This window comes from Dipodomys ordii, unplaced genomic scaffold (assembly GCF_000151885.1).
Source record: "Dipodomys ordii isolate 6190 unplaced genomic scaffold, Dord_2.0 Scaffold19, whole genome shotgun sequence".
Classification (NCBI taxonomy): Eukaryota; Metazoa; Chordata; class Mammalia; order Rodentia; family Heteromyidae; genus Dipodomys; species Dipodomys ordii.
The window spans coordinates 10,573,168-10,589,439 of NW_012267235.1; the positions used below are offsets into that span (position 1 = coordinate 10,573,168).

General features: G+C 47.5%; 1 protein-coding gene across 2 annotated transcripts in view; it reads left to right on the top strand.

Annotated features, from left to right (window-relative positions):
- The first annotated feature begins 622 nt into the window (after positions 1–622).
- Pik3r5 (phosphoinositide-3-kinase, regulatory subunit 5) overlaps positions 623–16,272 on the top strand; it is a 63,429-nt gene continuing 47,779 nt past the window's right edge. For both annotated transcript variants that reach the window (XM_013013041.1, XM_013013042.1), the window contains exon 1: positions 623–703. The gene's annotated coding sequence lies outside the window, so the exon portion shown is untranslated. The remainder of the gene's footprint in view (positions 704–16,272) is intronic.

Genomic DNA, 16,272 nt, shown 5'->3' on the forward strand with positions numbered 1-16,272 from the left:
GTCAAGTCGTTGGCACAAGCGTCAATGCGGGCATTTTAAGGGTTAAATGCACCCCAAAGAAAATAGAACTTGGAGGAGGAAGTGGGGCGCTGGGTCGCAGTGAGAGGAGGAAACAGCTCATCCGAGCTTCCTCTTTCTCCTCCTTCCCCGAAGCCCCCACCTCAAGCTTCCCCAGCTCTCCCCTCCGACATCTGCTCTTCCTCACCCCCCCCGACCCCTCGCCTTACTCCGGGGGGGGGTCGTGATGTCGGGGGTGGGCGTCCCTCCGGGCGCCTCGATGCAGAGGACGGCGCCTGTCGCCTGTTCCTCCCGAGGGCCGGCGGGGACCAGAGGCTCTGAGTCCTGGGATTCCCGGGCCGTGCCCGCCGCTGCTTGCACCTGCCCCACCTGCTGCACCAGCTGCACCTGACTGCGCCGCCGCAAGGTGGCGGGAAGAGGCCGGCCCAGCGCCGGGTCCCGTCCCACTTCCAGCAAGCCCCGCCTCATTGGTGGGGTCTGTCCCCGCCCCGCCCCTAGAATAAGTGTTGGCCCCGCCTCGTTGGCGGGTCTGCCCCCCTCGGCCACGCCCATCCGCAGGCCACGCCCCCAGCCCGCGGAGGCCGGTCGGGCAGATGCTGGGAACCAGCTGCCCGGCCCCAGCCGTGGAGTCGTGGTCCAGGTCGTCGCCGCTGGAGAGGGGCTCGGCGCCCGGCGGGTTCTGCAGGTGCGTGTGTCTGGGTGGCCGGGTGGGGCACCAAGGGCACAGCCGTGGCGAGTTGGGGACCTCCGGGGAGCGGCGGGCTCGGAGGGTCACGCCGTCCTGGAAACAGACCGGGCATCCCCAGGACCTAATTAGCCTTGGGCACCACCTCCAGACCCTGGGCCTTGGGATCGGGAGCCTGGCCCTGTCCATCTCGAAACCCTCTGGGCAGCATCGACATGAGGGGTCGATCCTTTGCCATCAGGATGTGGGCGTCCTGAAAGTGGCTGGTGGGGGGGAGGGAAGGAGGAGTATTTCCAGGCTGCCCCCTGCTAGTGAACGTGGATCCTCCCCCCCCCTCCCTGCTAGAGGTTCACACACTTCGCGCTGAGGGGATCTGGGTTTGCACGCTGGTGCGCGTCCCCTGAGTGTGGATGCGTGTGTATACATGTGTTTGCGCGTGCGCTGTGCCTGGGCGGGGGTTGACCCATCAAAGACAAAAACGCAAGAAGTTCAGGGACAGTAGGAGGAAGGAGATTGTTCAGAGGGAAAAGGAAGGCGAGATGAAAGCAGCAGGATGTGGTATAGAGTTAAGCCTCCTCCAGAGAGGAGGGGTGGGTGAAGGGTGAAGGAGGGCTAAAAGTAGGCCAAGTCTGCCTGGAGGATTCTGCTGGATGGCCATCCTCTTCCTCCCTCCCAGGGGCTGCTCGGTCTTCTCAGCCACACACACACACACTCTCTCTCTCTCTCTCTCTCTCTCTCTCTCTCTCCTTGCTGATTCCCTCCCAGAGCTGAGCTGTTCTCCTAAAGCATTTGTTAAAGCACAGGCTTGTCCCAGACCAACAGCATGGCACTCCAGGAGTGACATCTAGAATGTGTATTTCTCAAAAACTGAATAAGCTCCTTAAAGTGATGGCACTAAGATCATTTGGATAAGGAAGACATGGTTGTAACAAGGCACAAGGGGACGTGGAAAAGGGACCCGAGTTACAGCGGTGAGGCCTTCAGCTTCTTTCTACTTCTACCAGCCTCAGTCTCCTCCACAAACCAGGTCTGTGTGGAAGATGACAGGTGACATGTGTGATGCAAACAGCTGCATCCTGGGTGTTTGTAAACCCAGAGCGGCCATGTAGCTCCTCCTAGCTTCCTCAGTGTGGGCTCTGCATTGAAGATTTGCACTTAGGACCTGCAGAAGACAATTTTGGATGGTCAAGCTCTTTCTGCTTTGTAATATACACCCTCCTCTACCTTTCGAATGACAAGTAGCCAGGCCCAGGGTGGAGGGCAGGAAGTCTTAGGGCCTTTGTGTAATGAACTTATGTGGGATTTTAGGGACCCATCTCCTCTCATCTGCAGTTTAGGTCAGGAATGATCCATTATCTTCCCTCCCCAGACTGCTATGGAAGCAGACTATCTTTCCCTCCCTCTTTCCTACCCACTGGCTTTTGTTTCTGTTGAAAGTCATCAGATTGGAAGCTCCCTGGTAGTGCTGGACAGCAAGTATGAGAAGCGAGGTGCTGGTAGCTCATGCCTGTAGTCTTATCTACTCAGGAGGCTGAGATCGGAAGATCTTGGTTTGAAACCAGTCTGGGCAGGAAAGTCCATAAGACTCTTATTTCTAATTAACCAGCAAAAAGCGGAAAATGGAGCTGTGGCTCAGGTGATGAGAGTGCCAGCCTTTAAAGGGGGAGAAGCTAAGAGAGAGCACCCATGTCCTAGGTTTAAGGCCCAGTGTCAGCACCAAAAAAAAGTAGGTAAGAGGCTGGCTGGGGTGTAAGGATGAGAAGAGGAGGTGGACCCTGTGGGCCCTGGCTGCTGGAAGCTGCTCCATCATCTATAATCAGAAATGTACTGCTTGGAGACCTGCTCTTGGCTGAGATGCAAAATTGTGCCTGGGTAGCTGAAAGCTTGGAAGCCTCAGCTTGAGTTCAGTTGAGCAGTCAAATTGGCTGATATGGCATTCATTCCAAGAATCTCAATCCAAGTGATTGAAATGGCTAGTCGTATAGAACTCCTGTGACCCAGTAAGAGGTTTTTTGGTGTTTTGTTTTTTTGTTGTTATTGTTTTGGGTGTTTGGGGTTTTTTTTTTGCTTCGACTGGTAAACTGAAATTCTAAATCAATGCATGGAGGAAGTTTCTAGAATGATGCAACAGAATGAGCACCAACAAGCCAAAAGAGAGGTATATGATCTTCTCCTCTCCCCCTCCCCCACCCATGCAGGGTTGGGGAACAAATCCAAGGCTCTGCATTTGAGGGCAAACACTGTACCACTGTGCCACACCCTGTACCTATGCAGCTCAGTAGTAGAGCACTTGACTAGCTTGATTAGTGAGTCTCTCATATAGATGGGAGGAGAGACTCCCCTGGGCTTACACAGCTATAGAAGACATCTGTTACATATAAAGATATGTCCTCAATTTAAAGATGAATGTATTTTGCTATGATGTCTTACAATTATAATGGACACACAAAATAATGGTATGTATTACAATGGATATTTGGGAGTTTTGGTTTCTTTCCATTTTGATTTTATTTTTGTGTCAGTACTGGGCTTGAACTCAGGGCCTAGGCACTGTCCTTTGGCTTTTTCCCCTCAAGGCTGGCACTACCACCTGAGCCACTGCCCAATTCTAGCTTCTGGGTGGTTAATTGGAGATAAGAATTTCACAGACTTTTCTGCTGAAGCTGGCTTCAAATTGCAATCCTCAGAACTCAGCCTCCTGAGTAGCTAGGATGACAGGCATGAGTCACTAGAACCCAGCAATGACTGTGTGTCTTTTAACCTTCACAGCCACACTTTGAGATATCCACATCCTTCATCACTACTTTACAAACAAGGAAACTGAGGGCTGAAGCCACCGCTACTGCCAGAGCTGGGTTGCCTCTGGCAGGTGCTCTTATCCAGAGATGACAAAGCTTGAGTGGCCTCCCGTAGGTGTCAGGCATATGCCTTGTACTTCCACAGACGTTAGCTGTCTCTGGTCACCTCTAGGCTAGTTTCTTCTGATCATTTGGATAAGGAAGACATGGTTGTAACAAGGCACAAGAGAAGAGAAGGACTAACAGATGGGGAAGGTAGTTGATTTTTATGGCATGGAGCAAAAATAAATCTTTTAGAGTCTCCCAAGTCCATTATTGGCTGTTAGGCTGGGCATAAGAGCTTGGCCTCAATGGGCCTCCTGCTTCTAATCTCTTCCCTAAATGGTGATTATGAAAAGAGGAAATCTAAGTGAGCTGCTTCATCACTGGAGTCCTGCAGAACTGCCCCTGCCCTATTGTGAAGATTCATGTCCATAAGCATGGGTGCCAAGGTCTCCTGCCCTCCAGCTCAGACCCCCGCTCCTCTTGCCTCCTCTTGGGAAGCTAATTACAAATGTTTCCGTCTATATCCAGATCAGTTTCACCTTCTGAAGTCTTCCCTGACGCTCCGCCTACCCCATAGCACTTTTTCTCTGTCCCTTATGGCCTTATGTGGTCTCTCACAGGACAATAGCACCAACTCTCCAGTCCTACAGGGGACTGGCCAGAGACTTGGCATATGTGCAGCCTGCTCACTGGCGCTACCAGTGACATCAGACTGACACCTTGAGTCTTCCCAGGAAGCCCATCAGTGCATAGCCCCAGTGGAAGTTGCCCAGATGGAGGACAGTGCAGGCGGTGGCGGGTGGGGTCACCAGGGAGTGGTGTGCTTTTCATTTTCATGTCCTTCAGAGACTTCTTGTTGCTGTTGTTGACCTAGGCAAATGAGTGAGTGTGGTTTTTTCCATGTGGGGGGTAGGAGTAGGGGGCTTGAGTAGAGTATCAGAGGTAAATGAAGGTGGCTTCCAAGGACACAGAGATAGCCCTTCCTGCCCTTCTTGGGGAAGACAGTCTAATGGTTCAGACACTGAACACACACACACACACACACACACACACACACACACACGGTTTCGTTATAGCCATGAGAATCACAGGATACCCTAAGATGGTGGGACAGGAGCCAAATACAGTTTGGAGTTAGAGAAAAGCCTCCATGAAAAGTTTCTATTTAAGTTGAGACTTGAGCAATATGAAATAAAGGAAATAAACACTCAAGATCACAATAGTACCTAACAATTAGCTAACAGTTGCTTATGGATCTGTGGGTGCATTCTCTTGTGCACTATTCAGCAACTCAGGGAAGAGGGGGGGGCGTGGAGTAGGTGAGCTTCCTCTTCCATGGGAAATAGACATTATAGCTAGAAATAGACAAGGGGCTGACCAGGAACTGGCCTAAACCAAGGTCTCAGTTTCCTGCCCTTTCCTTTTCCATTCTGTACAGTCGAGTTGATGGACAGTCAGGTCCTAAATATCATTATGAAGGCTCCCTCTTCAGTAGCTCTCAAGATCCTCTGCATTTGCACCTCTCCATCACCAGCAAAGGAAGTCTCCATCCATGGAAAACCCCACCCCATTGCTGGCCACCCTTCTTCCTGTCCCACCTGGGAGCCACTGTTCTTATAGGGCTGCAAAACCTGGCTCTTAATCTCTTGTATTATGCATGAAGTCACATAGTCTACTCCTACACCCTTCATCTCTATCCAGAGCTGTCCTACTCATGAAGTCTCTGCAGACATAGCACTGGGTGTTGGTCTGAGTGTTTGTTCCTGTGTGGCTTGGTGGTTTGGGCTCTTGTCAGGCAAATCTTCATACAACCACTTCCCCACAACATGGCCAAGGTGGCGGCCAACCTTCTCCTTGTGCTCTCATATTAGTCAGATCATATCTATACCTCCTGCTCTCCAAGAAGTCTCAAACTCTCTCTAGATTGTGGGCCCCTCTGAAAAACAGACGGAAGTAATAGATCAGTAAACATGCCTGAATGTGTGGTTACACATATGTGTTCTCTCTCTCTCTTTCTCTCTCTCTGTTTTGCATAAAATTCCAGAGTCTTCTCAGACTTTTGTACTCCAACAAGGAACCTAGCTTCATTCTAGCCACATTCTAGAAAGTGCAATTTTCTCCATGCTGATTTTTTAAAAAATATAACCTGCAACATAGATTCAAGGCAGTTGTTGTCAGAGGCAGATGGGGTGGCGGGATGATGAGCAGTAAAAAAATATGCAGAGGACACCCCCTATGAGTCACTGGTAAGAATTCAAGGTGGTGTGCTAGAGGTGAAGCTTTCTGGTCATAAACTACCCACCTCTATGGCTGGATTTTTTTTTTACCAAGTTTTGAATTCAACCCATTTCCATGATGATACATGAGCAATGTCTTTACTCATAGATTCCTGACAAGAAGCCCTTCTGCTCTAACCCCCAACCAGGGAACCAGATTTATGGCTAGGACCGAGAGACAGAGAAAAATGTGTCTGTGTCCATTTGCATGAGTAGAAACCACCTGGGATCCGAGAGGCCTGCACCTACTATATACAGCCTCCCAGAAGCTTGGGACGGGACTCTATTTCTCTGATTTGATCATGATTTGTCAGGAGTCAAGTGTAATGTCTAAAGGAAGTTTGTTCAATTCCTTATTTATAAGGAATTCTACAAGCATGTCAGATGGTAAGATGTCAAATGCATTTTTAAGCATCTACTTGGAAATGCTTATATTCTTCTGTCCGAGGTTTATAAGACATGTCATATCATTAAGTTCCTTGCATTGAGCCTTCCTTGCATTCCTGGAAGGAATAAAATACCTCCTGTCAAGATGTTGTATTCTTTTAGTTCAGTGTTGCATTTGGTGGCTCATTGAAACTCTTTCATTGGTACACAGATCATAGCTTCCCATTACTATCACAGAGACTTGAGAGAACCAGCTTACAAAGAAAGGATTAGTTTTGGAGGCTGCAGTTGACCTATGGTTGGCCTTGTTGCTTTTGCCCTGTGGTGAGGTGACACATGGTGGTAGAAGTGTTTGACAGAGCAAAACTCATGGTAGCCAGGAGAAAAAAAAGAAACAGGAAGAAAAGAGAGAAACAGAGACAGAGAGACTGAGAGAGAAGGACACAGAGAGAGAGAGAGAGAGACAAAGAGAAAAAGACAGAGAGCGAGAAAAGAGGTCCCACAATCTCCTATAGGGCAATAACTCCAATTACCTAAAGATCTCCCATTAGACACCATCTCCTAAATGTTCATCACCCTGCAGTAATACCAAGTTGGGGGTCCAAGCCTTTCACCTGTCCATCTTTGGGAGACATTTAAGATACAAACTATAATAACTCCTAAGTGAGTTTTCACTTGGTCTTCTTTTTCCTGTGCTGCCATTAGCAGTCTTTCATATGCTGGCTTTGCAAACTGATTTTGGAAGCAATTCATCTTCTCCCACACCCTGTGTCAGTTTATGAATCAGGGCAACAGTGTCCCTTGAGATTTGGGAGAACAACTCTGGTGTTTCAGGCTTCATCTGGATTCCTGGATTGTCAGTCCCTCAGCTCCCTTTGATTTCTTCCTTAAATTCTTCTAAGTACATGCCTATAAACCAATTTCCATCGTTGACCCTTGACCCAGTAGTCAGCCACTGAGTCCCCAAGTCCTTACTTAATAGCACTTCAGCTTGTAAGAAGGCCATTTTCACACAGTAGGGCAGGTTTGCCTGGATTGAAGCTTAATCCTATGTGTCACCTTCACGAAGGATGCTAATCAACCACTCAGTTTGTAGCCAGAGAAAGATGACCAAGGCGGAAATGACATAATATGAAATTATTAGAGGCATAGACACTGCTCTCCAAGATGAGGAGTCAGGAGAGAAGCAATGCCTGTCTTCATATTTGAAGAGCAATGTCCTTTGGAAAGGTAAAGGTCAAGTTGGGTGCCATGGCTCATGCTGGTAATCCTAGCTACTCAGGAGGCTGAGATCCGAGGATTGCTGTTCAAAATCAGACCCACCAGAAAAGTCCATGAGATTTTTGTTGCCAATTAACCACTAACAAGCTGGAAATAGAGTGTGGCTCAAGTGGTAGAGTGCTAGCCTTAAGTGATAGAACTAAGGGACAGTACCCAGGCCCTGAGTTCAATTCCCATTAGCAGCACTAATAAAGAAAAAGGGTGAGGAGAAGAGAGGGAAAAAAAGAAAAGAAAAAGAAAGGTAAAGATCCTTCCCCAGGATGGAAATGGGACCATTGAAAGGAAATAGTTCAGCTTGATACAGGAAGATCTTAGAGAAATCTAGAACAGAGTTTTATTGTAACAGTTCTCAATTGGAGGAAGTATTCAGAGGAAAGCCGTGGCAGATACGGTAGAAACAGCTCATAGTGACAGTGTCTGACTGGTTGCATAAAGATTGATCATTCTGAAAACAATTTGAATTTAGGAAGTCCAGTGGCCTTGAATTAATAAATAGCAAAACTGGGCGGTTCCCTCAAACATGACATATCCCTGCTCTACATCCTGTTCCGGAGCAGGAGCTGTTAGGAAGCCATTAGTATTTTTTGTGGGACCCTGAACCCCCATCCCCCCACCACCACCACTGGACACTCAAGATGGAGCTTTTCTTAGGGTCTCTTGTTCCGGGCATCTCTGACACCTAGTGAAATAAGCTAAGTCCTTCTGTGGGTATTGCAGGTGGCCAAGCCACTACGCTTCCAGTTGAGTTGGGCTGCATGTTTGTGGGGCTTGTTTGTGGGGCTTCTGAGTTAGCGTTTCATAAACCTTTGCATTTTGCATTCACTTCTGTACTGACATCTTGGGAGTTTCATTCTGAGAAATCTAGAAGCTCTGAGCTTTTCTATGCCCTTTACTATACTGGAGAGAACTTGGGGAGGCTGTGGTATGATATTCAGGCTGCAAAGTGGGCATAGATGTGCTCTCTCATCCTGATTCCCTGTTAGTATCTCATCTTTCTGAGTCTGTTGTCTCCTGGACCAAATGGATTCTGACCTGGGGATTTGTTTACACACTCCTGCTCCCTGGAAGAAGCCAGGTAGGAGCTGCTCTGATGGCTGCCAAACAGAGACTTGCTTCCCTTCCTCCTGGTATTCTCCTCCGGAGGGGAGGTCCTCTTCAGACCCCAGAGTGGTAGTCCTTCCCTTCAGCCCTCTAAGGTGACTTTGTGCAGGCAAACCTTGGAGGTATGGCCACCACTCACCCTTCCTGGCTCTTCCCTCACTACTCACCCCTGCTGGGTCCTCTTCTCCACAGCTTTGGATATGCTTCTCTCCCTTACCTGAACTCTTATCAGCCAGCCCCTCTGCGATTCTTACCTGGATGTCTGTCTCAGAGTATGCCTGCATCCTGAGCCTCACTGTACCCTCAGGGCAGGCTTCCTCCACAGACTTCCCCATTTCTGTCTGCTGCACCCAGACTCCAAGCCCTGAAAGCTGTGTCTGTCCTGTGCCCCCCCTCCATTTACGTTCCAGCCAGTCAGGATGGTGCTGCACACACACACACACACACACACACACACACACACACACACCAGCCCCATGCTTCTTCCCCCTGGCTCCTTGCCAATCAGTTCAGCTCTTTTTCTTGCCACTGGCTTTTTCCCTTGCCCCACCAGAATAATCTTCAGAAAATTCATGGTCCACATCCAGAATCTGGTTCCCAGGGTGAGTGCAGAAGCCTCTGTCTTCCCTTCAGGGTCATGTTCCACTCATTCTTCCTGAATCCTCATCTGCCCCAGCTCACTGCCTGACTCAGTTTCTCCCACCCCCCCCAGAATTGACATATGTTCTTACTGTCAGTCCCTGCAAGCATTTGGCTATTGTTGACTCCCCCCCCCGCAGTGCTGTGTGGAGCCCCCACTTAGCTATGGTCCCCCAGTGTTTCTGGATAAGTGACCACCCAGCAGAGCAGCCAGCACAGGGGAGAACTAGCCCTCAGCCTGCCATGGCCGGCAATTGCCGGGCTGCATGCACTGAGACCCCTTAGGATTCATTCATCCTCCATTCAGGATCTGTGCCCCCAGGCATTTCACTGGTCTTCTGGGGGCATCTGAAGGGGCTTCAGACAGCCATGTCAATGCCTCCTAGTGACAGGACAAGGCAGGTGTCTGAGATTGCTTCAGACAAGAGCTCTGCCCAACCCCAAGTGCTCAAGACCCCTCTTTGGGCGGGGGTGGGGGGAGGAATCTCCATTCTACTCTCCACTTCAGTCAGCAATGAGAAGAGCAGTAAGTACTCTGAGTCAGAGAGCCGGGGAAGCCCTGCAACACTTCTACAAACACACACCCCAACAGGCCACTCCCTCTCTGCCCGCAGCTTGCCTGGGGAAGTATCACTGCGCCATGATGCTCACCAGGCCCAGAGGGTTTCCTGTCCCCCCCCCCATCTACCCACCTCACCAGCAGACAGGCTGTGTGGCAATTAGGAGCAGTGTTCTCAGAGGGACTGGGGCAAAGAAATGATTAGGGGATGATGGTTCTGGGGATTCTTCCAACGTCCATGGGGTGTTGACCCACCTAGCCCCCAGAGGTTAAGGGAAACTCAGTATCCAGATGTTTAATTTGGGAGCAAAGGAAGTATTGCTAATAACTGTGCTTACTTTGTATGTCATCCTTTATAGTTTGAGACACTCAAAGTGTCTTTCCCAGGTATAGGCCGTTAGTCTAATAGGGAGTACGTTAGAACAAACAAACAAAACAAAATAGTCTTCTCTCACAGGCAAGGATTAGGTCAGAGTAAACAAGTTTCCTGTTTCTTTTTCCCATTCCTTTCTCTTCCCTCCCTTTTTTGTTTTGTTTTTTTGGTCAGTCATGGGGCTTGAACTCAGGATCTAGATGGTGCTGTCCCTAAGCTTTTCTGATGCTCAAGGCTAGCACTCTGCCACTTTGAGCCACAGAGTCATTTCCGGTTGTCTGGTAGTTAATTGGAGATAAGGGTCTCACAGAGTTTCCTTCCACCGCTGGCTTTGAAATGTGATCTTCAGATCTCATCCTCCTGAGTCACTACAATTGCAGACATGAGCCACCAACACCCAGCTTCTCTTCCCTTTCCTCCCTTTCCCTTTTTCTTTCCCTTACTTCCATTTCCTTACTTTCTTTTCTTCTGCTTCCCTTCCCCATCTTTTCCTCCTCCTTCCTTCCTTTCCTCCCCTTTGACTTCCCTTTCCTTTCTTTCTCTCTCTGCCTCTATCCCTTCTCCCTTCCTTCTTTCTTTCCTTCATTCCAAGGGTTCTGAAGAGGAAGGAGGACTTTCTGGGGCAGAGGTGAGTGAGCTGTAGATGAACTTGCCAGGGGACAGAGCCGTTCTATTCCTAGTTGGAGATTACCCACAATGGCAAGCAGCACACAGGCCGTTGGCCTTCCTGCCTCCTCAAAGGGCTTGGCCACCCCCCCACACACTCGGGGAAGGTCACCTGTCAGCCGTAGCTATGATACCTTCAAGAACAAAAGCATGTGTTCAGAGCCTCTTTTAGTCCCTGACCCTGGGAGCAGGAATATTCTCTATCTTCCCTTTTTTGTCCTGAAGGTTGTGATGCAAAAATATTGGTTTGTGTGAGACCGTTGGCTATGAAATGTAAAGGCAGATAAAATCAGTGGTAAGGGCATGCCTTTTAAAGCACTTGGAAATAAAAGCCATCTATGTGATCACTGAGAGTCATGTCTGTAATCCCAACACTGGGGAGAGGCTGAGCCAAGAGAATAATGAGTTCAAGAACAGCCCACAGTACGTGGTGAGTTTGAGCCTGACCTGGGCCACCTAGCAAAAACCCTATCTCAAAAGAAAATGCATTTGTGAACTTATAAGGCTCAGGAACTCAGACCCAAGGCATGTGAGATACTTGGAGTGGAGTCAAGAGGTTGTTGTAGAGCGGAGAAGGGAATGGTGGGAGAACGCAGTTCTAATATTCAATGCACGTCTGTGAAAATGGACCTGGGACAACTGAAGGGATGGGTGGGGCTGGGAAAGGTTGGGGGGATAGTGATCAAGATGCGGTGTGCCCATCAACTGGCATGTTGAATTGAAACTCCTCTGTACAACTACTTAAAGATACTAATTAAAAGAAAGACTGTGTATTGGCACTGACACCCTGACTATGGAAGGAGGGGACCCCAACTTCTCATTCCTTTCAGCCCGGCACTTCTTAACCCAGGGTACCATGTAGCCTGGCCAGAGTTTTCCTCTGAGATTGTAGAACTAGGTTCAAATCCACTGGCTGCCTAGTGTGCATGCAGGTACTGTTTAAGGGCTTGGCTCAGGACTGTAGGCATCAAGTGAAGAATGACCACCATTCCACCTTGGGTCTAGAGCTCAGTCCTCCATCTTAGAGACTCTCATCTGCCCTCTGGTTGCCATTCATTCAGTATTTCCAAAGACAGGGGATTATTTCTCAATGGCTACAGTTCTCCTAAGTTCTCTCAGAGAAGGTTTTTGTGACCTTCACTGAATATTTGGCCTTCTTTAGGAAAGAAATGTTTCATAATGCACATCAGGCCCATGGTATGCTTTTATTGACCAGTAAAACATCATCTCCAGTTCGTTTACTAAAACAGTAATTCTCTCACTGTGTTCTACTTCAATACCAGCTGGCCAAGACTGTGTATGCCAAAGCATGGCTGCCCTTTAAATATCCAAGTCTAAGCTGGGATCTAGGAGTTTACCCCTGTAATCCTAAACTACTAGGAGGAAGAGGCAGAGATCAAGAGGATCATGGTTCAAGGCCAGCCAAGGTAAAAAAGTTCAAGAGCCTCTGTCTCCATGAAGGAAAGCTAGATGCACTGGTACACTTCTGTGATTCCACCATTAACATAAAGCATAACGATAAATGGTAGCTCAAGTGTGTATGTGTATACATAGGAAATAAGATCCTATCTCAAAAATAACCAGCAAAAAATAGAGCTGGAGGCATGACTCCACAGTAAGACCACCTGTCTAGCCTGCCTACATTCATTAATGTCTACTTGTATTTCCTTAAAAATTATTGCTGTAGCTGGGTGATCTACACACTATAATTTTTCTTTTTCTTTTTCTTTTTTTGTGAGTTGTGGGACCTGAACTCTGGGCCTAGGCGCTGTCCCTCAGCTCTTCAGCTCAAGGCTAGAACTCTATCACTTGAGCCACAGCACCACTTCCAGCTTTTTCTGCTTATGTGGTATACTGAGGAATCGAACCCAGGGCCTCAATGCATGCAAGGCAAGCACTCTACCACTGAGTCACTTTCCCGGCCCCTATGCACTATAATTTCATGACCACATGAGTTAGAAGCTCATACCTCTAACTAATCCCTACTACTCAGGAGGCTGAGATCTGAGGATGGAGGTTGGGACTTAACCTAGGCAAGAAAGTCCATGAGATTCTTATCTCCAACAAACCACCAAAGAGCTAGAAGTAAACCTGTGGCTCAAGTGATAGAACACTAGCCTTGAGCAAGAAAGCTCCAAGACAGTGCCTAGACCCTGAATTCAAGCCCCAGGACTGATGCAAAAAAAGTTACTACTATAGAAGAAAGGGGAATAAATGGCCAGACATAGTGACTCATACCTGTGAGCTCAGCTACTTGAGAGAGAGTGGGAGGATTGGGATTTGTGAGATTCCATCTCAACCACTAACCTGACATGAGTGGAGCATGCCTGTCATCCCAGTTATCCAAGAGGATCAAAGAGGAGGATCTCAGTCCCAGCAGGAGAAAACAAAAATGGAGGACACCATGTTTGAAAAATAACTAAAGTTGAAAACATGACTCAAGTGATTGAACACCTGTTTAGCAAATGTGAGATCCTGAGTTCAAACCCTAGTCCTGCCAGTAAAATGAAACAAAATACTAAGTCCCACACAGAAGTGGGAAATCCATAGAAGAGAGTTATGCTGCCTCTCCACTTTTAGAAGTCCCCTTCAAGGAAATTTGGGGTAGACCACCATGTGGTCTGCATTTAAGGTCAGATTCTAAACCGTACTCTACAAACTTGGGGGAAAGCCACAGAGCTGTATCTAAAGGATACAGTAACAGATAACCAGAAATATAATTTCACTTACTAGATAACTCAGTATTGGCTGAAATACAAGTTAGGTCCCCGGTTTGTCAGTAGTATTAGAGAAACCTAAAATACGAATATCTTAAACAATATAGGAGTCCATTTCTCTCTGAGATCAAAGTCAGGGCATAAGTCACCCACACTTGGTATAAGAGCCTCTCGGATCAAGAGATGATTTCTTTCAATCTTGTTCCTCTGTCATCTCAAGGTGGAGACCTTTACCTCATGCTTTATGAATGTTGCTGTAGAAATTGCCATCAGACCTAGCATTTGAGCTCCCAAAGGGGGAGTAAAAGAGGGAGAAGAGGGCATGCTTCTTCCTTTTAGATGTATGACCTAGAAATTACATTTACTAATGTGTACTTACTATAATTTCATGGCCACACTTAGTTGTGAAAGAGTTTGGGAAATGCAATCTAAACTTTCTTTAAAAAAAAATACTACTATAGAAGAAAAGGAGAATGGCTAGCTCACCTGGTGGCTCACATTTGTGATCCTAGCTACTCAAGAGACACAGATTGTGAGAAAGAGGGGCTAGAGGGGGTGGGGGTAGCACTTGGAGGCCAGCCCAGGCCAAGATCGAGAGACCCCATTTTAACCACTAAACTGGGCATAGTAGTGTGTGCCTGTCTATGCAGGTGGATTATATTCTGGGCAGGACTGGGCAAAAATGCAAGACCCTATTTGAAAAAGAACTAAAGCATAAAAGGGCTGGAGATGTCGCTCAAGTAGTAGAACATCTGCCTAGCAAGCACAAGACCTGAGTTCAACCCCCAAATGCCACCAAAAAGAAAGAAAAGAGATGGGGAGTGGTATCCATGTTTGAACTCCATGAGTTTGGGATCCTGGTGAATCTTCCCTGCCATATAAATGGCTGTGGAGTAAGCATATCTTCTAAGCCTTGTTGAAAACCCTAAGGTAGAATTAGTACAGATCCACTAATGAACAGGTAGATACACAGAAATGCAGATACACAAAAACAATGCAATGCTCTTCAGCCTTAAAAAGTAAGAAAGTCCTGATATGTGCTACCGTGTGACAACATTATGGATAGTGAAGTAAGCCATCTGGTTCCATTTATGCCACATAGCCAGAGTTGTCAGACTCAGGGCACAGAAAAATCCCTTTGAGGTTACCAAGGGCCGAGCAGAAGGAGTGGGAAGTTAGTGTACATTGGGAAAGGGCTTCCATTTGGGAGGAGGTAAAAGCTTTAGGTGGATGGTGGGGCTGGTTGACATTCACAACAACATGAATGTATTTAACGCCATGGAACTATACATCCAAAAGTGATTACAATGATAAATTTGTATTATGTATATTTTGCCACAGTGTGCGTGTATGTGTGTATGTGTATGTGTGTGTGTGCTTATGTGTCTGTGTGTATGTCTTAGTCCTGGGACATGAACTCAGGGCCTGGACACTGACCTTTATCTTTTTCACTCAAGGCTGGCACTCTACCACTTGAGCCATATCTCCACTTTCAACTTTTTGGTGTTTAATTGATGATAAGAGTCTCGTGGGATTTCCTGCCCAGGCTGGCTTCAAACTGTGATTCTCAGCCTCCTGATTAGCTAGGATTAGAGGCATGAGCCACTGACAATTGTATGGGTGCATGTGTATATAGGGAATTGCCAATCCTGGGGCTTGAACTCAAGGCCTGAGCACTGTCCTTGAGCTTTTTTGGGGGTGGGGGTAATTTATTGAAGATAAGAGTTTCATGGACTTTCCTGCTGTGGTTGGCTTTAAACCGTGATCCTCAGCTCTCAGCCTCCTGAGTAGCTAGAATTACAGGTGTAAGCCACCAGTGTCTGGATTGCCACATTTTTTTAAATGGCCTAGTATAAGGGACCAACAGCCCGCTGGTCTGGCATTTTAGGAGAGATGTCCCTAAGGATAAAGGGACTCAACAGCCTTTATGTGAGTCATCTGCCTGTGTTACCCTTCAGCTTCCAGTGTCTTATGTTTGTCCTAAGACGATCACAAGACTTGGTAAAGTTCACATGTTATTTTTTGTGGTGTCTTCTTTTATTACTATCTCTGTTTTGAGCCCCTGGACCCTTCCATTGGTACTGCTCAAAGTTCCTCCTGGTGATGAATGGGTAGCCTTGTCAGATGACTGGGGGACTCACAGGTAGAGTTTCCAGGATTGTATTTTTCCATTCCCTGGAACAAGAACAGACTTTTTCAATCTGTCCCTCTCTCTCTCTCTCTCTCTCTCTCTCTCTCTCTCTCTCTTTTTCTCTGACTGGATCTTTCTCTTTCATCTTTCATTTTCTCCCATTTTACGAAGATTGTTGGTGGCAGTTCCCTTTTACGACCCAAAGTTTCTTTATGACTCTGAGATGTGCTTATTATCCTCATTTGCAATCCAGGACTTCTTTAGGCACTAAGAACCTTGGGGTGTGGCTTTGTGGTAGAACACCAGCCTAATGTGCACAAAGTCTGGCTTCAATCCCCAGCACAGGGAAAAAGTAAAAATGAGCATTAAAGTTTTATTAGATTTCCAATCCTTTCATATCAGACTCCACCCCCTCCCCCCAATCTGCCTCTCACACCTCACAGCTTCTAAATTCCAAGTGTGTCCTCCACCAGCTCAAAATTTAGCATTGGTATTTGAGTAAGCCTTTAACCACTTAACTTGGTATAGGACGCCATTGTTGCATCCCTTACCATACCTGTGCCACATTGTACCCTCCAAGAGAGAGAATGGCTGGA